General features: G+C 49.4%; 1 pseudogene; it reads right to left on the bottom strand.

The window, feature by feature from the left end:
- Window positions 1-521: 521 nt before the first annotated feature.
- Window positions 522-11091, bottom strand: LOC107141534 (annotated as a pseudogene).
- Between the last annotated feature and the right edge of the window lie 217 nt (window positions 11092-11308).

The following is an 11308-nucleotide window of genomic DNA, read 5'->3' as shown; positions in this document are numbered from 1 at the left end:
TTTGTTTTTGTTTTTGTTGTTTGTTTTTTGAGACAGAAAGGGATAAAAATGAATTTAGAACAGAAGGGTGTAGCGATTTCTTTTCCCATTGTACTCTGCTCAAGGTATTCCCTCCCTCCCAATAAGTTGAGAACCATGGATTGAGAAAACAGACCTCAAGAACAGGGCCACTGAGCATAAGTGGGGCAGGGAGGGTGGGGGAAAGCACTAAGCAACTCAGTGAGACCATCTCTATTTTTGTTTATTTATTTATTTTGGTACCAGGGATTGAACTCAGGAACACTCGACCACTGAGCCACATCTCCAGCCGTATTTTTTTTTTTTTGTAGTTTATTTAGAGACAGGGTCTCACTGAGTTGCTTGAGGCTGGCTTTGAACTCCTTTCTCAGCCTCCCAAGCTGCTGGGATTACAGGCTTGCACAGCCACCCAGCCTGCAGAGACCCTGTCTCTAAATAAAATACCAAATAGGGCTAGGGATGTGGCTCAGTCGTCCAGTACCTGCCCCACACCCCTCAAAAAAAAAAAAAAAACATGAAAACAAAAAAGGTTGGAATCCATCGGTGTTCAGTTAGTTATCTTTCCATTTATCATCATCTTCATCTTCTTCACCTTCATCCTTATTGCCTTCTTCATCAATATCTTCCAGTCCTTCTTCATTATCCATGTCAGGAACCACCGAGTAGTACTGCGATGGATTAGACCAAATATCATCTTTGATGATTTGATGACCTCTTCTACCTCACCTGCACCTGCGTCAGGATGGTCAGTAAACCAGGTAGAGAAGCTGTCAGTTCCTGCTGCCTCTTCCTGCTGACTTTATTCTGCGTTGGACCTGAACATCAAATCCTTTCCAGATTTCCATTTGATTTCAGTGGACTTTGAAGATGGATCGCCACTCTCATTCAGATGAAATTCTTTGGAGAGAACTTTATATTCAAAGTAAGGATTTTCATCAAAATAAAAATCTATTCTGTAACCTGATTTGATCTCTTCAAATTCTGTCACTTCAACTCTGATCAAATCATGCAACACCGCTTCATCTTCCTCCCCAAGCGGTGTGGACACCTGTGGATGGTTGACAAATGTTGTTACCCCCAAATTGGGGATTTTGGCGATCAATTCTGACCTCTCCTGAAAAAAATGATCGGCGGAGTTATATTTCTGTTCTACTTTCAACATCTCCTCACTGGCTTGCTCAGTAAGTCTGTCTGTTTCATTCTGTATCTCATCGATACGATCAATTGCTGCTTGTTCTTCTTCTGGGGTCTCGTCCGCCGTCGTGGTTGGAGTTGAGCTCCTTTCTACTGACTGTCCTTTTGCGCTGCTCTCTGAGGTGTGTGAGGGGTGGTGACCGGCCAAGCCGGGAGGGGGGAGGGGCGGATAGGGGGCTTCCCCTTACCACCCGCACCTGCGCTCCCTCGCAGCGCTCCCTCCTTGTTTGCTAGCTCCAGCTGCCCTCGCAGCAGGGGGCGTGCAGCGTACGGGCCAGGCTGGGGCTCCTGCCTGCGGAGGGAGGCGGATGCCCGGGCTCCCTTATTGGCGCTTCTGCTCACTGCTCCGCCCAGGCCAGTCTGGAACTCAAGATCCTCCTGCCTCAACCTCCCAAGTGATTACAGCTGCACTACCATGCCCATTTTATCAGTCCTTTTATTTTGTAGCCATGTTAGTGGTGTGAAATGGTATCTTAGTTTTGTTCTCCCTTTCTTTTTTCCCCTTCCTTTTCTTTCTTTCCCTTTTTCTTTTCTGCTTCCTTCTTTTTTTTTTTTTTTTTTTTGCGGTGCTAGGGGTTGAACCCAGGACCCTATGTCGAGCTACACTCCTAGCTCCTTACTCAATCTCTATACTGTTTGTGACGTGAGGGATCATTCCCTCTTGGAATACTTGGTTTCTAAGACCTCTCATTGTCCTGGTCGCCTCCTTTGTCCCAGTGGGTCCTCCTTATCTGTTCAACCTCTCCGCAGTGAAATACCCTAGCACGCACTCCCGGGTTCTCTTGCCTTTTCTGTCTACACCACTCCCTTGGCAACCTTGTGCACTCTTAGTGGGCTCTCAATGCCCTCTGTGCACCAGCCAACCCCAAATTCCAGAGCTCTCTCCCGGACTGTAAAGCTCATTTACTTAATTTTATTCCACATATCTCCTTATATGTTTATCATCTTCTCAAACTTTGCATATTCAAAGCTGAATTCTTGAACTGAATTGCTGCTCCTCCCTATCAAATAAAAGGCAACTCCCAGCTTGGGGACTGAAAACTAGAAGCTGTTTTTCACTCTTTTCTCCCTCTCTTTTTTGCTGTGCTGGGAATGGAACCCAGGGTGAGCTCTACCACTGAGTCACACTCTCAGGCCTACTCCTTTTTCTCTTGCACCCTACATTCTATTTGGTCAGCAAGTCCTGGTGACTCTACCTTCAGAACAGACAGCATCAGACGGCATCTCACTCACATCCACCCCCCACCCCCTCATTCCCTGTTTTCTGCCATCTCCATGGCTCAGGCCACTGCTTCTCCAGAAGGGCAGGGATTTTATCTATTTTGTTTTCAGGGTAATCCAGTGCCTGAGAAGATGTTGATGTTCAATAAATATCCATGGAAAGAACTTGAAGAAGGGAGGTAAGAGCCAGATCTTAGAGGGACATGGTAGCACCTACCTGTAATCCCAGCAGCTTGGGAGGCAGAGGCAGGAGGATCAGAAGTTCAAGGCCAACTTCAGCAATTTAGCAAGGCACTCAGCAATTTAGTGAGACCCTGTTTCTAAATAAAATATAAAAAAGAAGGGCTGGGGGTGCTGGGGTTGTAGCTCAGGTAGGGTGCTCGCCTAGCATGCAGGAGGCACTGGGTTCCATCCTTATCTGTTCAGCACCACATAAATGTAAAATAAGATATTGTGTTCACCTAAAACTTAAGAATAAATATTTTTAAAAAATATATTAAAAAGAAGGACTGGCGGTGCGTTTGTGGCTTAGCGGTAGAGTGCTCGCCTCGCATGTGTGGGGCCCTGGGTTTGATCCTCAGCACCACATAAAAATAAATAAAATAAAGGAATTGTGTCCAACTACAACTAAAAAAATAAATATTTAAAAAATACATATATATAAAAAAGCTGGGGATGTGGCTCAGTGGTTGAACGCCTCTGGGTTCAATCCCTGGTATGGGGGGAAAAAAATCATCAACAACAAAACAAGCCCAGATTTTGCAGGGAATGGTGGAGTGTGGCCTTAGGAGGGCCATTGGAAGTTCCTTCCTATTTTCCCAGCCAAGGAAGCCTGGTGTAGTAGAATCCCAGGGCTCCTGTTCTTATCCCATCTTGGCCTCTTGGGGCACTGTGACCTGGGTACAAATTACTCCCCCTTCACTGAGGCTTGGTTTCCTCATCTGCTCATCAGGGCATTATGACCTCCCTCCCTGGCTGGTGCGAAATACCTGGTGTGTGAGCAGTGTCTAGCATATAGCCAACACGGAAGGCTTTTCCTTCACAGAAACAGTGCTAATTTGGAGCAAATTTCAGACAGGAGTGCAGATTTTTGTTGTCAAAGATGTGAGATGTGGTCTGATGCTGGTGGTGGTAGGGAGGTAGAGAAGGAAGAGGGAAGAGAAATGGAGAAAGAGTAGGAGACAAGGCCCTGAGATCCGAAGGACAGGGAGAGTCCAGGCTGCCCGCAGGGATCTGAGCAGGGCCGGTTTTCCACCTCTCTTGGATTCAGATCTCCCTTTCCTCAGGGTGGTGTAAAAGCCTCTCCACCCTGGGCTCTGTTCAGCCCACCCTAAGCGATAGGGAGGCACATAGATATGACAGGTGAGTAAGGCCATTTCATGGTGAGGAAACAGGCTCAGGAAGGCACAATTTGCCTTTGGCTCCTCTTCTCTGCTCCTCCGGATGTTCAAGGGCTGTCTTGCTCCCATTCCTACCTCCTCAGGGCATACACCTGAGTGGGTGCTCTTGAGTGGGTCTCCAGCCCTTAGCCCATTCCACACCCCTTTTGTAACAATAACATTGAGATGCCTCTTTCCTGTAGTACAAGTCTTAAATTTCCAAAATGCGGAAATCAATGCCATAACCAAAATGTGAAGAAATAAAAGGAAAGTAACCTATACTGTCTCTCTCTTTTTATCCTATAAATACTCAGGCAGACTTTCGTAGATCAGCGCTTGTTGGATTCATGCTTATGAGTCACCTGGGCACCTCATTAAAATGCAGATTCTGAGCCAGCGAGGCTGGGGAAGGAGCTCAGAGTCGACTCTTCCAACCAGCTCCCTGGTGTTACCCAGCTGCTGCTCCACTGGCTGGAGGGAGAGGGCCCCGTCTGCAGAGGTGGGCGGCCCGTTGAGCCCGGGGCGCCCAGTTCCCGGCGGGATCATCCGCCCAGAGCCTACCCGTCCAGGGCCCTAGTGAAGGGCAACCGGGTCCGGGCCCGCCCTGCAGCCCAGCCTCATTCCTGGCATCAGGGCGGCGAGCGCCTCGCTGCAGAGACAGCAGTTCCCACGGGAGGAGCCCGCCCCGGGAACCGGCCTCGGGGCAGGGAGGGAAGCCCTGAACTGCCCATCCAGCGAATTGACGTGCGAGGGGCGGGGCCTGTCAGCCCCACCCTCTTCCCTGTCCCTGCTTGGATCTGTAAAGCCCAGGTGCCTCTCCTTCCTCCTTTCCTCCCCCATTCCCTCTGCCACAGTCTAGGCTAGGCACCTGCAGTGGTCAGCCCAAGAGGACCCAGCTGTTCCCTGCCATCATCCCTGCTGGTTCTGGCGAGGGCAGGGGTTCTGGGGAAGTCTTCCACCCTTGAGAGCCAGGCCAGACTGATCCTCATCCTGGTCTATTCACTAGTACAAGGTATCAGAGCTTGGAGGATGTCCCGGGACTGGATCCTGTTATGCCTGGCATGTGTCAAGAAAAGATTGCAGGTCTCCTGGGTCTGCATCACCCAGGAAGTACAGCACTGCCCATGTGTGCACGTGGAGCTCCAAATTTCCTTCAGGATCCTTAACCCTGGATATCAGAGCTGGAAGGCTAAATCTCTCATTCTAATTTGGGGAAACTGAGGCCCAGAGAGGGGAAGGGTCTTGCAGCTCACAAGCCTGATAAGGTTCTGGTCCTGCTCCTTCGGTTCTTAGATAAAGTCTCTGGGGTTTTCATAGCTCCCTCTGCTGCCTGGGACCTGGGGCCAGTGTTTGACCAGAGCCTATTTCTTTTATTTTAGTGATGGGGTGGGGGATTGAACCCAGACATCCTTTGTCACTGAGTTAAATACCCAGCTCTTTTTTTTTTTTAAACAGGGAGAGAGAGAGAGAATTTTTTTAATATATATATATATTTTTTTTAGTTTTCAGCGGACACAACAACATCTTTGTATATGGTGCTGAGGATCGAACCGGGCCGCACGCATGCCTGGTGAGCGCGCTACCACTTGAGCCACATCCCCAGCCCACTAATGGCCTTTCTAAGTTGCTGAGGCTGGCCTTGAACTTGTGATCCTCCTGCCTCAGCCTCTCTAATCAATGGGATTGCAGGCATGCATCACCCTGCTTGGCTATTAGGGTCAGTGTTTGGATACAGTAAACCCCTCTCTCCCCAAGGCTTTACAAGAGGCACCAGGGCTTTACAGATCCAAGGGGTTAAGGGCAAGAGTGAGGCAAATCAAAGAGAGAGCCCAGCAGGAAAGGGAAGGAGATTTAGTGCCCTATAAAATATACTTTGCCTTTAGGTTTCATTTCCTAAAACAAAGTTGTGCCACTAAAGCAAGAAAGAGACAATGGGGACTTAATTTGGTTTTACTTTTCAATGTCTTGCTTCCTAGACAGAAGGCTCAAGCTCTGACTACAGAGTAGAGACAGAACCAGCCATGCTGGGGGCCTGTTAGAATGGCTCTGTCACTATTCTAAGATTGAGTTTGGCCTGTGTCAGTCCCTCATGGAGATAGGAGTGTATTTGGCTCCATCATGGCCTAGCCCACAAGAGATGAAGCTCTGTCTAGGCTTGGGTGGAGATCTTTGTCATCAGGCTCAGGTTCAAGTTTATGTCCAAGGTCAGGGCTCATCCTAGGATCAGGGAACAGGGAGAAGCAGACCTTGGTCCCTGTCAGGACAGACCCAGCCCAGGATTCCTACTCTAGGAGGGTGAGTCAGGCAGCCAGTGTGAAGCCACAGCCTTAGGCTCCAGGACTGGAGCAGAGAGGCCCTGGTTGCAGTGACATCCCAGGGCCTGTGGCTCACCATGACTGGTTCTTGAGGGCAGGCTGAGGGTTGTCACTGAATCCCTCCCCATACAACTTCCCCACAGGACCCTAGGGTTGTGTGGATGCCCTCCTTTCACTTTTCTACTCAAAGGTTGCTTACGGAGGCCATTGGCACCGTAGCCAGCTCTGCCTATGGGCAGCAGGACTCAGGGATGGAGGTCAGGTTTTCTCGTGGTCTCAGGGCTCTGTGCAGGTGTGCGTGCTAGGAAACAGGTTAGCTGGACAACAGGAACTGTGAGCTCCGGAGCCCCTACCAGGGCCGATTTCCAATACCCACATCACACTGTGCCCTGGCTCTGTCCCAGCACAGTTCCCTTGTCTTCCACAGGGCCCAGAAGGGACTGGGGCCCAGTTGGCCCATGAGGTCAGGGTTCCCCCAAGGGTTCTTTGCCCTGTCCCTGTGCCTATTGGTTGGTGTGAAGGTGACTGTGTTCATGATGTGGCTTTGGCTGACATTGTGGTTGTGATGGTTGAGTCTCTTCTCAGTGATGGGAGGGGACAGTCAAGGAAGTGTTTCTGTCCCTCAAAAACAAACAGAAAACCTACCAGGTTCCCTAGTAGCATGGGGACCCTGGAAAACCTGACATAGCCTAAGAGCCTCACCTGCTGCCACTCTGCCCTCCTGCTCCACGCAGCGGGGACCTCGCCTCGTGCCACATTCAGGAGCCGACTCTCGGGTGCCCTCACCTTGCTGTCCGAGTCCACGTGCTTCCCTGCACTGTGGCCATCTTTCAAACCCAAGTCATTCCTGAGGACAAGTCCTTCTTCTTATTAAGGGACAACCCTCGGTGGCTTCCTGGCAGTGGGAATAAAATGCCAATCCTTTCAGTTCTTTTCCCAGCTGACCTTCCCCTCATCTCCTCCTCCAGCCCCTGGCTCCTATGCACGTGCTACAGCTGGCCACCTTCTGAGCTGCAAACACAGCGAGCTTGTCCTTCTTCGGGGGTGTCAGGCCCACACCCTTCCCAGCTCTCCACCTGTCTGGTTGCTCTTCCCCCAGCCTCAGCTCAACTAGACCTTCCCTGACCCCCCTTTAGAAGGGGCTCCCTCAGTCACTCTTTACTTCGTCACTCCCATTTCTGCCTACCCTGCCAGTCCCATCCACAGTCACCTTGTTTATATGTGTTACCTTTTTATTTTTTATTTTATTTTTTTAAGAGAGAGAGAGAGAATTTTTTTAATATTTATTTTTTAGTTTTCGGCGGACACAACATCTTTGTTTGTATGTGGTGCTGAGGATCGAACCCGGGCCGCACGCATGCCAGGCGAGCGCGCTACCGCTTGAGCCACATCCCCAGCCCTGTGTTACCTTTTTAGGATGCAGGATCTCAAACTCTTGAGCTCAAGTGATCCTCTCACCTCAGCCTCCCAAGTGCTGGGTCTGCAGATGCCCGCTACTCATACCTGCATCACTTGTATCCCTGTCTTCCCCACCAGAATGCAAACTCCAGAGGGTGGGGACCAACAAGTGGCTGTAGAATAAATGAAAAAATGGCTATGCTTATTTACTCTTTGTCATGCCTGGGTCATTGATAACATCTTGTTTGAATGTCAGGCTTGCCGTGGCGCATGCCATTGTATCTCAGTGGCTCTGGAGGCTGAGGCAGGAGGATCTCAAGATCAAGGCCAGCCTCAGCAACTTAGTGAGTCCTTGTCTTAAAATAAAAAAACAAAAGGCTGGGGATGTGGCTCAGTGGTTAAGACCCGCTGGGTTCAATCTCCAGGAAGCCCCCTCCCCCCCAAAAAATTATGTCAAGCCTGCTTTCTGTTCTTCACTGGGGTAGAGGGGCAAGGGGCAAAGCATCTTCATTCTGGGGAGGACCAGGAAGCTGGGTTTAAGAAGCTGCTGGCACTGCTCTCCCCACTGCAGCGGCTGCTGGATAGCCAGGAAGCCAGAGATCTAAAAACTGGTGACTTGACACCAGGTGGCTGCTGCAGAAAACCCTCATGTCACTGTGACCTTGCTGGCTGGCAAAAATGGCCAAAAGGGGTCAAGAAATAATACAAGATGAAATAGCAAAATCACAGCCACAACCAGCACTTTACAGCGCTTGCTCTATTCTCCCTATTTGTAGGGGGGAGAGCCCAGGAGCTGAGGAGGGCGCACCGCTCAGCACCGCGAGTCCTGCTCCCGGGAATCTAATTGGATTCCAGAGGCGCTCAGGCTGCAGAGGCGATGTCGTTGTTCCCTGGCTGACCTCCCCAGCAGGTTGAGCACACCAAGCCACAGTCCCTGCCCTGTGACATCACTACCACTGTCACCTCTCCATCAATGCCACCATCAGGAACCATCCCTGGAACCACTGTCAAGTCATTACCAGCCCCGTCGCCTCCTCTACCAACGTCAAGATCTGACTGAGCAGTCACCTTTTCCATCATTCCACAGTGTCACCATCAGAGTCACTGCCACCATTGTCATGATTACCCCCCTTAGATTCCTCTCCGGTGGCAGGAAGTGTCCAGATGGTAGTGAGGTCACTCCTTGCTTTGGTGTTACCAGGGTAATTGCTTAATGTGATGACCATGGCCCTGAGCTTGCTAGATACCCTGCACTACTAGGGAATCTTCCTAGGCTCTGCCGAAGCTGAGGAGGGCTTTGGCTGCATGGTCCCAGAGAGCCTCTGGGAAGCCATTTTGTCCATCCCCCTGTCTCACCAATGCTTTGCCTTTATGGTGGAAAAAGCAATATTATGATTGTTCAGAGTGCTGGTGGGATAAGTCTGGATCAGCAGATGGCATCACCTCTCTGGGCCACAGTTTCTTCATCTGTAAGAAGGGAACTGGAGGAGTTACCTTGTAGAGTATGGGGGATTTGAGGGTGTGTAAATGAAGAACCTGCCACAAGTCAACAAATATATGAAAAATGTTCAACATCTCTAGCAATTAGAGAAATACAAATTAAACCTACACAGTCAGAATGGCAATTATCAAGAATACAAATAACAAGCCGGGCGCGGTGGCACACACCTGTAATCCTAGCAACTCCGGAGGCTGAGACAGGAGGATCGAGAGTTCAAAGCCAGCCTCAGCAAAAGCGAGGTGCTAAGCAACTCAGTGACACCCTGTCTCTAAACAAAATACAAATAGGGCTGGGGATGTGGCTCAGTGGTTGAGTGCCCTGAGTTCAATCCCCGATTTAAAAAAAAAAAAAAAAGAATACAAGGCTGGGGATGTGGCTCAAGCGGTAACGCGCTTGCCTGGCATGCGTGCGGCCCGGGTTCGATCCTCAGCACCACATACAAACAAAGATGTTGTGCCCGCCGAAAACTAAAAAGTAAATATTAAAAAAATTCTCTCTCTCTCTCTCTCTTAATAATTAAAAAAAAGAATACAAGTAACAATAAATGTTGGCAAGGATTTTGGGGGAAAATGTACTTTCATACATTGCTGGTGGGGCTGCAGATTGGTGCAACCACTTTGGAAAGCAGTATGGAGATTCCTCAGAAAACTTGGAACCACCATTTGACCAAGTTATCCCACTCCTCAACATATACCCAAAGGATTTAAAATCAGCATACAACAGTGATGCGGCCACATTAATGTTTAGAGCAGCTCAATTCACAATAGCCAAACTATGGAACCAACCCAGGTGCCCTTCAATAGATGAATGGATAAAGAAAATGTGGTACATATACACAATAGAATAATAATACTCAGCCATAAAGAAAAATGAAATTATGGCTTTTGCAGGTAAATGGATGGAACTGGAGACTATCAAGCTAACTGAAGTTTGGAAAAAACCAAAGGCTGAATGTTTTCTTTGATATGCAGATACTGACACACAACAGTGGGGCAGGGGCAGGGAGGAGTGGAGGTCACCGGATTGGACAGGGGAGGGGGGTAAGGGAGGGGTATGGGAATGGGAAAGAGTAGAATGAGTGGGACATAACTTTCCAAGTGCATATGTGAACACACGACCAGTGAAACTTCACATCCTGTACAAACACAAGAATGGGAAGTTGTACTCGGTGTATGTGGGATATGTCAAAACACATTCAATTGTCATGTATAATTAAAACGAACAACAACAAAAGAACTTGCCAACAGTACCCAGTACCCAGGAAGCTCTCAAATGGAAGCCACTAATGTCTTGTCCTTTTTTTTTTTTTTGTCAATGATATAGGGCTCATATCATACCAGGCACTGTTGTTAGCACTCTACAAATTTCAATTCATTCATTTAGACCTCATAAGAGCTCTATGAGACAGGTAATGCCATTACTCCCATTTTATAGTTGTGAAAACTGAAGCACAAAGTCAACTGACTTACACAAGGTCTCATAGCTAGTTAGTGAGGGGCCAGGATTTTAACACAGGAAATGTAGCTCTAGAGCCTGATCTCTTAACCTCATGCTATTTAGCAGCAAGTACCTCTCCCCCACCCACCCAGTGTTCTAAAAATCTTCCTTCTTTGCACAGGCCAGGTTGGAGAAGCCGCCACTCTTTTTGTCCAGCATGTGGAAAAGAGCCTCTAGAAGCCATTGCATCTAGTCCCTTGTCTCTGGACAGAAATGCCCCCATTCACCTTGTCCAGATCTCCCATCCCTCCCAGTCAGGAAGTCCTTCCTGTTGTCTGACTTGAATATGGGCTGAGGCAGCAGTTCCCAGGGAGGAACCTTGTCAGCTGGGACATCTTGTGAGAGGGGCCCCAGGAGATGTGGTGGTAGTGGCTTGAGTCTGGGCTCCTAGAGAAGGAAGTGGGGGCTTCCAGGCACCCGAGTGGGGGCACAGCTCGTGATCAGGAAGTCCTATTAGTCACTCTCATGGCCCTTTGTTTACTCACCTCAGCTTACTAAGGGCTCTAGGGAGCCTCTCCCACTGCCCAGGCTGGCCCAGGAGGCCCTCTGCACTCTCCTTGGTCCTCATCCCGCTCCCTCACTGTGTTCCTACCAGCTGTAAGGGTCTGAAGCTCTTTTTCCCAGCTCCCCACTCCCCTTCTCCTCTCCAGTCTTCTCTTATCTCCCTTCCTCTTTCCTGGTGGGACTCCCTGGGGATCTGGCACTAGGCCTGGTAGACCCCCATGTCCCACCCCCCCATCTTCTCTTCCCAACTTAGCCTCTGTCTCAGCCAAGGGCCCAAACCA

This window comes from Marmota marmota, unplaced genomic scaffold (assembly GCF_001458135.2).
Source record: "Marmota marmota marmota unplaced genomic scaffold, marMar, whole genome shotgun sequence".
Lineage (NCBI taxonomy): Eukaryota > Metazoa > Chordata > Mammalia > Rodentia > Sciuridae > Marmota > Marmota marmota.
The sequence above is the reverse complement of the archived record's forward strand: the minus strand, read 5'-3'. Positions and strand labels throughout refer to the sequence as shown.